Genomic DNA, 14,078 nt, shown 5'->3' with positions numbered 1-14,078 from the left:
TATTTTTCAATGTCTAGTTTATCCAAGAAATTTCAGCATGGTTATGCAGCTGTTCTAGGGTGTGATACCTTCCAGGTGTGTGATTTTTACTTAAGTCCTTTGGAGAGTGAGCTGGTTTTGCTTGTTTCTTCCGGTTGGTCATAATATCCTCTAATTGTTGTTTTGTACTTTCATAAGTGGCGTCATATTAATGTTACGTTCAAGTTTTACGCTAATGGAGCCTTGCCTTTATTCTTGAAGGTGTGCTGTATACTATCGTATATTTCATTTGTAGTTTGTTCGTTTCCGATCAATTTGGTTAACTTATCGCCGCTGTTCTGATTCACTGAAGATTATGAGAAGTCAAAACACGTATGATACGATAGTAAGCATATTCAGACCAAATGATATGAAACGACCAACTACTGGTTGATCTCCACTAGCCCTTTAGACGATTTTAGAAGTTTATGTTTAATAATTTGGTTAATACGATTCCTATTTCCCTACTATTTCAACGATTGAATATAGTTTGAAAATTTTAACTTAAATTCACTTCAGATCTGGAAACGGTCATTTTTTTACTAACCCTTGTACAAATAGGACACCCATTGAATTTTTTTTGTTCAAGCGACGCCTGCGTAAATCAATTTTAATCAGAACAGTGTTCCACCTACGCAGTAAATTTAATAAAACGCCGCCTTGATAAGAAAAAAAATTTCTTGCGTGTAAATTACGTACTGGAGCTGATTGACTTGCGCTAATTGGTGAATTTTTCTGTTAATTGTTCTTTTTTGTTCTGTTGTTTCTGTTAATTTATTATTTATAAATCGAATCAGTCTTGGCGGGGAAGTGTGAGTGCGATGTGTACAGGTAGTCCTTTTTAGATTGCCCTGCTTAATCTGTTGAACACAACATTATCGAAAAACCAAAAAATACGTTTTTAATATTTTTTAGTCTAGTTTTACATTTTTACCGTTTTTTTAAAATTATTAAATACATTTTTAATGAGAACATTTTACCCACTGTTTGAGAAGACGTTTTACACTGAAGACGATCTCGCTGTCAGATTTTAAATTGTTTTAAGAAGAACAATGTTATGGCACAGAATGCGTTTTATTACTATTATAATAGCACTTATAATAATAAATTCTATTAACGAGTAATAATAAATAGTGGTAAATAATACTGTGCGTGTTCGAACTGCCTTCTATGTTATGAATGAAAAGATTGGCTTTTTTTAACTACCTTTCGCTGGTGCTCAATGCGATGGACTTCTGATAGATTGACAAGCAACTTCGACCATTGCTGAGCTTGTCCAACTCTGATCGCGTGGTTGTGGGGAGCATAAACAGTGTTTTTATTGAACGTGATCATAAGAAATAGTTCAGGGGTTGATTTCCCATGCGAGTAGGACTAGAGATGGGACCGCGGGAATATTTCCCCCTATCCCGGTAGTGCCGATTTAAATAACCTAACTATGGGGCGTCGGTGGCTGTAACAGTTTAGGCGTTGACACGGCGCTCATCATTGTAAGGTGAAGGTTCCGGGTTCGAATCCAGCGGCCCTGCATTCGAACCCGACATACTTACAAATGTTGTTTTTTTTTCAAAAACACCGGCACCCCGAGGGTTGATATAACCTCTGCTGTTACGAACCCTCGTTAAAAAAACCTAACTTGCAACGAATAGTGTGCTTGGAACCCGTTAAGTGGAAGTATCGTACTTTGGCTTACTTGCAGTGGGACATTTATGCTACTAACTTGGTGATTACATGGTTACTTACTTCGGGAGTTTTCCTGTACCTTCGATTCGAAAATTCCCCCGATTGAGAGTACAATTTTTGGTGAACTTGGACTTCATCAAACACAGGATGTGTGGGAGAATGTATTTTTTATCTTAATCCAATCTATTTCATAGACGAAGACAACTAAAAACACGCATTCATAAAAAGTAGTCTTTATTTATTTTAACAAGTATCGATTTCGGGGTGCTGGTTCTGCCCGTTCCTCTTCTTCAGCTGTAATGACTTAAAATACAAAAAAACAATAAAATATTAAAAAACAAAATGTTAACCAAAAATAAATAAATAAAAAATAAAGACTACGTGTGATGATTAGTGAGTCGATCATTATTCAGAAATCGTGAGATGCGGTCTGGTGTGATGTAGGTTTCAGAAAAACATTTTCTTTATCGTGCCAACGTTTCGTTTCGTTTGAGAGTTCCACAACACGACACGCAAGAATGGCACAATTACGCAGAAAGTAAACACTTTGAGCCCTGAAGATGATCTCTGTAAAGATCGAAACGTTGGTACGATAAAGAAAATGTTTTTCTGAAACCTACATCACACCAGACCGCATCTCAGGATTTCTGAATATTAAAGATTACTTTTTATGAATGTTTTTGGTTGTCTACGTCTATGGAATAGAATGGATCAAGATAAAAAATAACAACAACCTACATAATAAAATAACAAGAACAATATTATCATTATATGATAATATAGTTTTTGGGGGGGAATATTTTATTTTCTTCCCTGAACATCTCTGAAAGGAACATTAACCGTGTATCAAAATCAGTCCCGAAACTCCTGGTTAATATGAGAGCAATATGCTTTAATGGTCATCTACACTGAGAGGCAAAAAAAATGGCCACCCTCGTTTTTTTAGTAAATATTTGCATTCGTTATAATTTTTATATTTTGTTCTTTACAGGATATTTAAAAAAATAAGATCAAACTGAGTGAAACAATTTTTACTAGAAATGTTGCTATATAAACAATGAAGAAAATATTCAATTCAGTAAGGAGTATTTCCTCTTCTTGCTTGATAGCCGCTCGCAATCGACGTATCATCGATTTTATGAGGATTTGAATGTAATGCTGTGCAATATTTTCATACTCCTCTAATAGCGTCATTCTTAATTACTGCGAATTCTGTGGTATCACTGAGCGACTTTTTACCCCCTTGGACAACCCGCCCCAAAGGTGTTTGTTCGATAGGGTTTAAGTCGGGACTACAGGCCACTCCGTACGTTGATCTTTCTAAGTAGTCACCAAAGATGTGGGGGCGTGCATTGTCTTGTAAAAAAATAAAACCGTCGCCAATTAGTGGCATATTAACAGCTTATAACAATTCTTAATAATCTTCAAAGTATCGCCCAGCTGTTAGGGAACCCCTCGATGAGATCATGCTTGTCCGACTTCCACAGAACTGCCTGCCCATGCCAGAGAGGTTTGTTACGTGCTACAACAGTATGAAGATCGGCTCTACAATTTTGTCTTTTTTGACTGGTTCTTTAAGGTTCAAAACTTACTAGTTAGTTTTTCGAATATCTAAAGAATATTTGTTGGGCTTCAAGGGTGGTTCGAAGCATTCGAATGTACCAATGCTCTTCAACCAAACAAACTCGCTAAAGCCTGCCCAAACCATAACACCACCTCTCCATACTTTTCCGGAGTGAAAATGTTGGGGTATATCGTTCTCCTGTTCTCCAAACTTTCTCTTGACCGTTAGAAGATCTCAAATAAAAGCTTGCTCGTCTGAAAACAAGATTTGGTCCAATCTTGGTCTGACCAATTGATGTGATTTCTTGTGCAACTTAACCGAGATGTTCTGTGCCTTGTCACAAGTTCTGGAACAGTGGCAGGCTTTCGTCGGTTGATCTCAACAGCTGTAGAATGTTGTTTATAGACTACAATCGAAACAATGAAAGAGATTTCTCTGAGATATGACATGGTTTTTCCTTCTTCCAACAATGCCAAATCTAGCCGAATCTGCATCTCTTAAAACTATCACTCAAACACATTTGAAAATGGTACAACTTAAAAAAATTCAACTACCGGAATAGTAGAAAAAAGCTTTAAAGAAAAACGAATAAGTAAACACAAGTGGGAGATTTTATTTGGGTTTAATTTAACTCGAATTCTTTAAAACGAACCAAAACATTGTTGTAAGAAAATAGTGGAGGATTGTCTAACATATAATTAAAAATCTTAAGGATCGCCACGTTATTGCCTTTCAGTGTAGTAAGAACATCCCCAGTTGAACTGAACGAGTCCTGGGACACTATATAGCTAAATAAACTGAATTGCGAAATTCCAAAAAATACTATTTTTTATAATATTAAATATTGAAAAAATATAGCTTTTCACAAATTTTAGAATATCGGGGTTCAGGGCACATACCAATTTTGGATGAAAAATAATATGATTGTCCTTCCAACGTGTGCGGAAGATTTTTTTTGTCTGTTAAATGGATTAAGTTCCACCGATGATCAAACTTGCTAAGGACATTGGAACGTTGAGCCCAGGCCGGTGTTCACACTATGAGAGCATCGATTGTCGATTAGGCAGCAACATTGATAGCGCCTGCAGATTGAGATCAGCCTAAAAAGGGCTAGCTAATGACTTGCCCACCCCGAGTACCCACCGGTTCGAGGTGCTTACTCGTTTTTCCGCATGTTCTGTCCCATCGATAACTTTGGCTTAAAGGCTTTAACCGAAACGCTTATGTCTCACAACAAAAATCACATTTACCCATTGTCATCATCGGCCATGTACCAACTGGATAAAAGATAAAAGTCTAAAAGTAGAAAAATACGTTAATAGGTTTATAATGCCAACATTTTTGTTAGACGGAACTACGCTTCATCAGAATCGGCTTTACATTCTTTTATTTTTATTTCAGTAAATCTTTTAGCATTTAAGGCCTTTTCAATGTGGAATTTATCTTCATTTGTTGACAGCAGTTTGATTGATATTAACCATCTCTTAGGGGGCGACACGATACGTTTTTCTATCTATCTTCATTTGTTACCATGGTAAAAGTAAAATATAAAAAATCTATGGGTGATAAGAAGGCAAATTGTTTTCCTCCATATCCTTATATTTGTCGTTTGGTTTTTGTCTGTGCGTAATTTTAAAATATATTAATGGTAGTTTGATTTAATTTTACTAAATATTTATCGTGCTGTTTATTTGTTATTTTCTACCGGATTATTGATTTTTTACAGTAATCACGAATACTCTGGATCACGATATAAACTTGATGAAAAAACAAATTCATTCGTTACTAACACAAGCTTTTGACCTTTTTTAAGGTACTCATCAGGGCCTTTATTAATTATGAAAACATATTTATACAGTTGATTCTACAGTTATATATATGTTTCAAAACAATCTTAAATATGTCTATAAATTGGAATAATTAAGGTTTTCACAGAGTATTTTAAATTTCTTTGAAGACCGACTCAGTCCCAACATTGCCAAGGATAATAAGGTTGCAATATCGTTACAGTCCTTGGCAGTGTTGGGACTGAGTCTGTCTTCAAAGTAATTTAAAATCGTCTGTACATCCCTTGAACGTTATTTTGTTCGAAAAGTACATCGCCAACCGCGGTACACCTCTAGCTACATGATTTATGTGGAATCCTCGATAGACCTCATCTTTATATATTCTTTAAAGCTTCATATTTCCTATGCGCACAGGGTCCTGAAACTTCGCAATCACCGATTACCTAAAATAACAGCATCAGAAATTATTAACCAGAAAATATCATGATTTTCCGCCTGGGGAGGCATGACGCAGCAATTCAACCCAAATATTGAATTTTCACGAGATAACGTGGAAGATTGGCCGGTTTTGCTTTCAAAACTCACGCCATGTATCCCGACCGTGCACATTGATAAATGTCCAGTACAGGCCCATAAGGCATCCAGATTCCTATTGTCCTATTGTGTAAGGAACTTGCGCTTGATGGAAACTTACTTAATATGTCTGAAAGTGCTAGAATTTTTCCTCTGTCTCGTTTTGCTTGCTGGTTTTTTAAAATAGATGTGAGTTGTTTCCTCCCAACTATAATCCAACAAGAGATAAATGTCCAAACTAAAACTTGTGCTCTCTATGCAATAGGAAGGCCAGAGAAGACAGATTCCATTTCTAAGCAGAATGTCCGATTCTGTCAGAATTCGGATTGAGACACTTAGGTCTGTCCACATTAACAAGAGAATAGATAATCGCCTCATTAAATAATTCTCAGTGTTTCAACTGAGTAAACTTTGTTAAAGAAGCCTAGAGTTACACGAAAAAATTAATTTCATATTTTAATTATTAAAAATGTTTTTATTTCACTTGATATTATATTTAACGGTCTTTTTTTCCAAGCAGTTACTAATGAGATGCCCTGCATAAATTGTTAGAATTTAGTAAGAGTTATATTTTCTAAGCTTGTTTGTTAAAATAATAGTAATAATATTAATACAAAAAAACTTCTACCCATTTTTCCGGCGGATTGTTAACCATAGCCGTACTGTACTTTTATTTATTTTTATAGTTCAATCCATTATATTTAATAGTCTATTGACCAAATTACACCTTTCAATTAATTAATCATTTTATGTTAGGTTTTGGTTGAAATGAAAAACCTATTGCTACGAGCGGGATTCGAACCCACGACCTTCGGCTAGATATGCAGCTGAGCTATCGTGACTTCGATCCACTTACTTCCCATCTCAACCCCACCTTTTGAATTTAAATTGAAAAATGACAAAAAGAGGGAAAATTGGTAGGTTGAGATGGGAAGTTGGTGTCCGAGTGGATCCAAGTCCAAGCTGAAGTGGTAGAGCAGCGGCGTATTTAGCAGAAGTCGTGGGTTCGAATCCCGCTCGTGACACTTTTTCATTTCAACCAAAACTTTACATAAAAAGATTTATATTTACAGTTGTAACTTATTTTAATATAGAATAACGTAGATTTTCATTTCATTTCGTCTGTACATCTATATTGATTGTTCAACTTTACAGATATGTTTCATAATTCGAAATTAATAAGCCCTGAAAGTTTGGCAGCAACAATTGAATTTGTTTTTCATAAAGATCATACCGTAATCATGATGACCATACCATATTTGTGAGTAGAAAAGTGGTGGATACTTAATAACTTTTGTAGTAATGATAGTTTTTTAAGTTTTTCCAAATGGTTATTTGATTGAAAATGTCATCTCGTTACATACAATGGATCAATCTATATCCATAGTATTTAATCTATCTTTAAATCACAGTGTCGTTGTCACAAAAACATTTTCATTATTTTAATCGGCCAATCGTTTCGTCCCTCGGGAGTAGCTCTTGTTCGAGTCGAAATTCGGTGACTGTGAATTAACTAGGCGATCAATGCTCTCCCTGAGCCCTTTACTCTCCAATCTCGTTAACATTCGAATCGATTTACCTGAATTAACGGGATCAATCAGTCTAAGTTCATTTATCAATTGAAGTGGCGAATCCAATTGTGAAAAATAATTGCGTTATCGGGTGTTACTGGCTTACGTTAATTTACACGTCGAAATTTGGTTTTACAATGACAACCGTGAGCTTGACGACCGTCGTACGCGCGGATTTGTTTGATAGGTCTGGCCGAGGCGGGAATTGACGGGTATACATACAAGGAAAGAGTGAGGGGTAGAGAGTGGATAATGAATGAGTGAGAGTGAAGGGGAGGAGGAAATGACGCTTTTCTCTTTTTTATTTGTTTTATTTATCTGTCCTTTTTTGACAAGCTGCTACTAATTATTCTTCTTCGGAGTACGCCGGGCTTGATTGAGAATTTTGAGTTTCTAACAGCTCTGTTGTTTTTGTATTACACTAACTAGTACTCGGTTATTGAATTTCAAACTTTTAGCTGGTGTTGTGATTTTATTTGATCGCTTTTCGAAGGAGAAAATTTCATATTAAAACGGAAGCAGAGAGGGAATGAAAAATGATTTCCCACATGGTTATACATTGTTCGTATTTCAATTGTTCTTACCCTCCATGACAGAATGGACCCAAAAAAGTAAAAGGAGAAGTGGATAAACTCTAGAAGTACTAGACATAGTAAAGCTAGACTAAAGTAACTCCCACCCAGACTGGCAAACTCATCGTTACAATTAAAAAGGACTAAATGGGAGGAGTGATAGGGCCGATATACCGGCGACTGTCATCTTAGAAAACATCTAAACAACATGGCCATATTCAGTGATGATCCCATCTGCATTATTATTATTATTAATAATACGTTACGTTTACGTAGTCAATTAACCAAGTTGCTTCTTTCAATCAATTAATTAATCTTTGTAAGGTCTTGGTTGAGATAAAAAAGTCAGTGTCACGAGCGGGATTCGAACCCACGATCTTCGGCTAAATACACCGCTGCTCTACCACTTGAGCTATCGTGACTTCGATCCTCTCGGACACCAACTCTCCATCTCAACCTACAACCGTTCGAATTTTCCCTCTTTTTGCCATTTTCAAATGTGATCGAATTGGATTCTCAGCGACTCACGAAGTGGCCATGGGGGAGCTGTTTCGTGGTGATACTTCTTTTAATTTTTAAATGTTAATCCATTTACGTTTTCGTAGTGAATTGACCAAGTTGCTTCTTTCAATCAATTAATTAATCTTTGTAAGGTCTTGGTTGAGATAAAAAAGTCAGTGTCACGAGCGGGATTCGAACCACGATCTTCGGCTAAATACGCCGCTGCTCTACCACTTGAGCTATCGTGACTTCGATCCTCTCGGACACCAACTCTTCATCTCAACCTACAACCGTTCGAATTTTCCCTTTTTTTGCCCTTCTCAATTGTGATCGGATTGGATTCTCAGCGACTCACGAAGTGGCCATGGGGAGCTGTTTCGTGAAGTGATACTTCTTTTAATTTTTAAATATTAATCCATTTACGTTTTCGTAGTCATTTGACCAAATTTCTTCTTTCAGTCAATTAATTATTCTTTCTAAGGTCTAGGTTGAGATAAAATAATTATTATATTATTATTCGGCAATAAGGAGGAAGAAAGAGCCACCTTTGTCATTTTCGAATGCGAAGCAACTGCTCAGTGGGGACATAACGTGGGATACAAAGAAATTCCAGGAAAAGGAATTGAACGACAGTCAATGACCGAAAAATTTTGGTCTTTGTGATAACTAAATTGTTGGAAAAACGCGTGATTTCTCTTCTCAATATTAATTTTTTTAAATTTTTTTGTGTATAAAAAATTGTCCAAATTGACGCTATACTGTCGAAAAACTTCCGTTGTTAGTTCCAGTTTTATTCTTTTTTCTCCTTTAGTAATTTGACGGATGACTCGCTGTAGATCTGCTGGGGCTTAAGTGACGTGGATTACGGCCTTCTCTCCCACTCTGTTTTCCGACCATATAAATCTCAACAGTGGGACCTATTACATCACCTAAATACACCAGACTTACCACATCTCCTCAACAGACCTGAGGTCTAACAGAATTACACCCAGTCTCTACCTTAAACTGAAATTTATTTCCATTCCCAGAACAATGCCACTGTATCGCGTATTTCGGAATGGAGAAGATTCGACTTCTTTTACCGGAGTGGAAAACGTGATTGATATTAAATTATTCGAGTTCTGCCATGAACTTTGCCATGATTTGCTTTCCAGAAATAAATCCATATGTTGCAAAACAATAATTCTTTTTGATAATTATCTATCAGACTCAAGTCGGTTGACAATAAATGTAAATAATAATTTGTTGACGTGGTAAGGAGTGATGAGGAATGATGTATTTCATAAAAACATCTAAATAATATAATAATATACAATATAAATAATTATCGTTCTTGTCAGTAGTTAGTTTAGTAGCATACATGTCTAAACACAACGCTGCGTCTACTCAGCTATTTATTATTGCTTAATTTTTCTCTCAAAATTTAAGGATCGATTTTAAGTCACATAAAATACTCCCGGTTCATTCTGATCGTTCGTAGTTATTCAGTTTCGCAATCTACTTGTCGTTGATGCATAAAGCGAAAATAGGCAGTCCTATTGATTTAGCTCATTTGATCGTTACAATTCCCCGTTTGTCAATCACAATCTGTCTTGACCGTTTCGATTAACGATATGAATTTGTGTCATGGAAGAGCGTAGAAATGGCATATTTCTACGATTGGTGGAATTATCGTCCATGGCCGAATCTTTTGTTCACTCAACGAATCTCATTTGAAGCGTTTTGTTGATATAACTAATTGGTCTAGTTTATTTCCAGATAACAGTTTAAGATTTTTTTATGACGTGCATTTAAACCTCTAAGGTTTCGAAATCATTGCTATTTAATATTAGTGAACTAAAAAAGGACAAGAAAGGTGATTATTCTTTTATCTAATCTCATTGATAAGAGAGCTGAATGTGTTCTATTTTTTCTCATAAAAAAATTTGAAATGGCCTAACTATGTAGTTATATTTATGAAAATTATATATNTATATATATATATATACGTGGGGTTTCTTTGTTAGGTCTGACCATTTTGTGCAGTTTTACCCAATGTTGTAAAGAGTTGCTTAATTGTACCAGATTCTTTTCAATTTTACTACAAACTTCAGCTCTTTCCCTTAACATGTTGAAATAGAAAAAAAAGAGCGAACAAATCAAATCGGAAAAGAAGACCCCGTGAAGCTTCGTTCTGATAAATCGATAGCCGATGTCTTTTCCATGAAATTGCCCCTAGCGGTGAACCGGTGACGGATAATTTTAATTATGGAAATATTCTGGGAACAATTAGAAATTTTTCATTGACACTGCCGCGATCAGTTGTGGAAAAGAAATAAAGACAAATAAAATTGATTGTTATGATGCTGGATATTGGTCTGAGGGTTGGTGGACTCATACTGAACCAGCAACACTTGTATGCCTTCACTCGCTTTTTTGTCGAACTACTCAAACGGCTTCGGTTCACTGAAGATGGCGCAATGCCGAAAACAATTTGAGTAGTTATACAAACCTACAAGTGAAACTACGCAATTAATGACCCAATGCCGGTTCAATAAAGTATTCAACCCGTTATGTTTCGTGGTCCGTTTGACCAAATAACTTCTTTCAATTAATTAATCATTATTTAAGGTATGAAAAATGACAAAAAGGAGGGAAAATTCGGAAGATAGGTTTAAAATTGGGAGTTAGTGTCCGAGCGGATCAAATTCACGATATCTCAAGTGGTTAGAGCAGCGGCTTACTGAGAAGGTTGCGGGTTCGAATCCCGTTCGTTGCACTGGCTTTTTCATGTCAACCAATAACCTTAAATAAAGATTAATTAATTGAAAGATAGATTCAACTATTGTTAAGTTTTAAATTTAAAAAATGAACTCAGCAGTGTGCTGTTGGAAAAAAATCCATGCTGTACTGGCATGGGTCACTTATTGGGCCCGTCTTCAATCGCGGGTTTGTTGGACTACGCAAACGTCTTCAGGCCACTGAAGATGGCGCAATACTGAAACTCGTATAAGTAAGTCAAATCCGCGCGTGAAGACCCAATAAGAGAAACAATGCTAGTGGAACTTCAGTAGAGAGAACATGTGAACAATGGCGGAGAAACAAGTATATGTGATTAGGATGAAACTGTCTTCAATGTAATAAATCAAATTTAATTTTTATGGATAGAAAAATATAAATCAACAGTTTCTTATATTGATGTCACATCAGGATCAGAACACGTACTACGCCAACCCACCTTTCTTTAAGCGTTGTCATAAACGTTTCAATTGTGCCTTTTTAATATCAAATGTACTATACAAGCTTTTTTTTATGAAGTTCAACTAAAATGTTCAATTAAACTTAGGGTTACATGGCTTTGGGAAAAGTGAGGAAAGTGTGAAGAATGATGGGGGAGCGGAGCCACAAGTTACAAGTAACTTGGAGCGTCGTCTTAAGTAACTTGCACGATCCAGCTCAGAACTCATGCTTTGTTCTTAACTTTCGCAACCACTATTCTTGTTTAAAAGCAACGCGAGAAACTCGGATATTAGCGATGTTGGAAGCCCCAGTCGGATAGTTAAATCGGGAAATTTATTATTTACCCGGGGTAAACGAGTTCCACGACTGTCTGCCTTAAAATTAATTGATTTTAGAAAAGATGAACAAACCAAATTGTCAATAACTTGGAAAATGGAGAGAATTCATTTATTTGAATAGGACCACCACAAAAATACTAAATTTTTTAAAATCACATGCTTCATCTTAAATATTTTTTGGGAATTCCTTATTTTTTTCAAAAAATAATTCAGGAATAATTACATTCTTTGCTGGGTATTAAACAAGCAAATTATATATTTAGTTGGGTTTGTTTTTTCTTCTAGTTTTAGTGATCATATTTTATCTTATATCTTATCTGAAAGGTGAGAAAAAAATTCGTTTTTCAATTGTAAATCTAAACGCTAGAAATATTATCTTTAGCAATAGTCTCTTTTACAAATATTAAGGTTTCTACGACCGTTTAAATAAACGTTTAATTAAACAATTGTTTTAATTATTATATAGTATTACATTATATGACTGTAATTATATCGATGGGGTTTCGGCTTGAAAACCAGGAGGAAAAGTACTTCTCATTTAGGGGAATTAAAATTTCACAACCATTACTCTCTTACCTTTAACTGCTTCCAACTTTTTGCTGGGCTTATTTATTTTTTTAACAAAGTGTCTCTCAAAGATCGTACGGTGCAGTCGTCATTACGACTATTATTTAAGAACGAATAACAATTTTATTATAAAAATGATTAAAAGTCACACGTAATCTTCTTTTGAGGTAATAGTGTTAAATATTCCTTTTTAAGGCCCTTAGGTCATTTATTTCCTAAAATAAACTTCTCAATTTTAGCTTTTAAACTTCCTTTCCAGTCACGACTCTGTTGGTGCTAAAGTACTTTAGTATTTTTCTCATTTCCCCTCTGAATTCGTTTGTACCAACTTGAAAGAAATATCTGTATTTTTTGTGTGTAATAATGAAGCTAATTTTCTTTGGAATAATTAACTCAGACCGTGTATTTCTTTTCTTCAGTCGTTCGAAATTCTTTTTTAAACAATTCCGAAAGGAAATTTCTCATCCGGCTGAATGTTAAGAAATAAGATTAAGAGACGTTTTATGCACAGCATTGGTTAATAATTATTGAAAAAAATATATACCGACCTCGTTATTTACACTAATTGGATCGTTTGCGAAAATGTCTGATAAATAACGGTTAAAACAGCAGAGCTTGACAAAATTCAACTGAAATTGTCTTTAGTTTATTATAGAAAATCAATATGCCATGTGTACAAATTTAACAAAACATATTTTTTATATTTATTACCATATGTACAAATTATAAACGTTATGTAATGATTCTTTATATGTAAGGTCTTGGTTGAAATGAAAAAGTTAGTGTCACAAGCGGGATTCGAACCGGCGATCTTCGGCTCAATACGCCGCTGCTCTAACCACTTGAGCTACCGTGACTTCGATCCACTAGGACCCCAACTCCTAATCTCAACCTACAACCTTTCGCATTTCTCCTTTTTCCCATTTTTCAAGCCCTTTTTGAGATGGGGAGTTGGTGTCCGAGTGGATCAAAGTCACGATAGATCAAGCGGTTAGAGCAGCGGTGTATTGAATCGAGGATCGTGGGTTCTAATGCCGCTCGTGACACTAACTTTTTCATTTCAACCAAGACCTTACATTCAAAGAATAATTAATTGAAAGAAGTAATTTGGTCAATCAGACCACTAAATGTAATAGATCATGTAATGAGACAATATTATTCATAGGCCGCAATGGTTTAGTCGTTGACACGGCGCTCATCTCTGTAAGGTAAAGGTCTCGGGTTCGAACTCAGGGCCGCTGGATACATAATTACCAAATGGGCTTTTTTTTTTCAAAAACACTGGCAACCTAAGGGTTGATATGACCTCTGCTGTTGCGAACCCTCGTAAAAAATAAATAAATACAAAAATAAACAAATAAATATTATTTATCATTGCGTATATCCTGAGGGGTGCCACCAGCCATTATTGCTCTCCCAGATTTCTTAATAGGTAGTTATGTATCTCTCGTAAGGAGGTTTCCGTTTCAGTCTTCTTACTGGGTTCTAGGGATGAGTCATGTTGGACATGGTTAGGGTTTTAATTAAGGGTATTAGGAGGTCATTATGAAAGGTAGTATGGATCGTAGGACTTTGAATTGGATGTTGTGTTTTCTTTGAATGTTAGAATGTTTAGTGGTGCCCCGTAGTTCATATATCCAAATCGGTATCAGTGGTGTTTTAATATTATTGTAAGTGAGACCAAA

The 14,078-nt window shown here is 35.6% G+C and overlaps 1 protein-coding gene across 1 annotated transcript in view; it reads left to right on the top strand.

The window, feature by feature from the left end:
* Positions 1–14,078, top strand: part of LOC106674189 (exostosin-1) — a 300,933-nt gene that overhangs the window by 20,503 nt on the left and 266,352 nt on the right. The gene's annotated exons all lie outside the window — the stretch shown is intronic.

The sequence above is a fragment of the Cimex lectularius genome, unplaced genomic scaffold, assembly GCF_000648675.2.
Source record: "Cimex lectularius strain Harlan isolate CLEC.00 unplaced genomic scaffold, Clec_2.1 scaffold91, whole genome shotgun sequence".
NCBI lineage: Eukaryota > Metazoa > Arthropoda > Insecta > Hemiptera > Cimicidae > Cimex > Cimex lectularius.
This window is presented reverse-complemented; position numbering and strand designations above follow the sequence as displayed.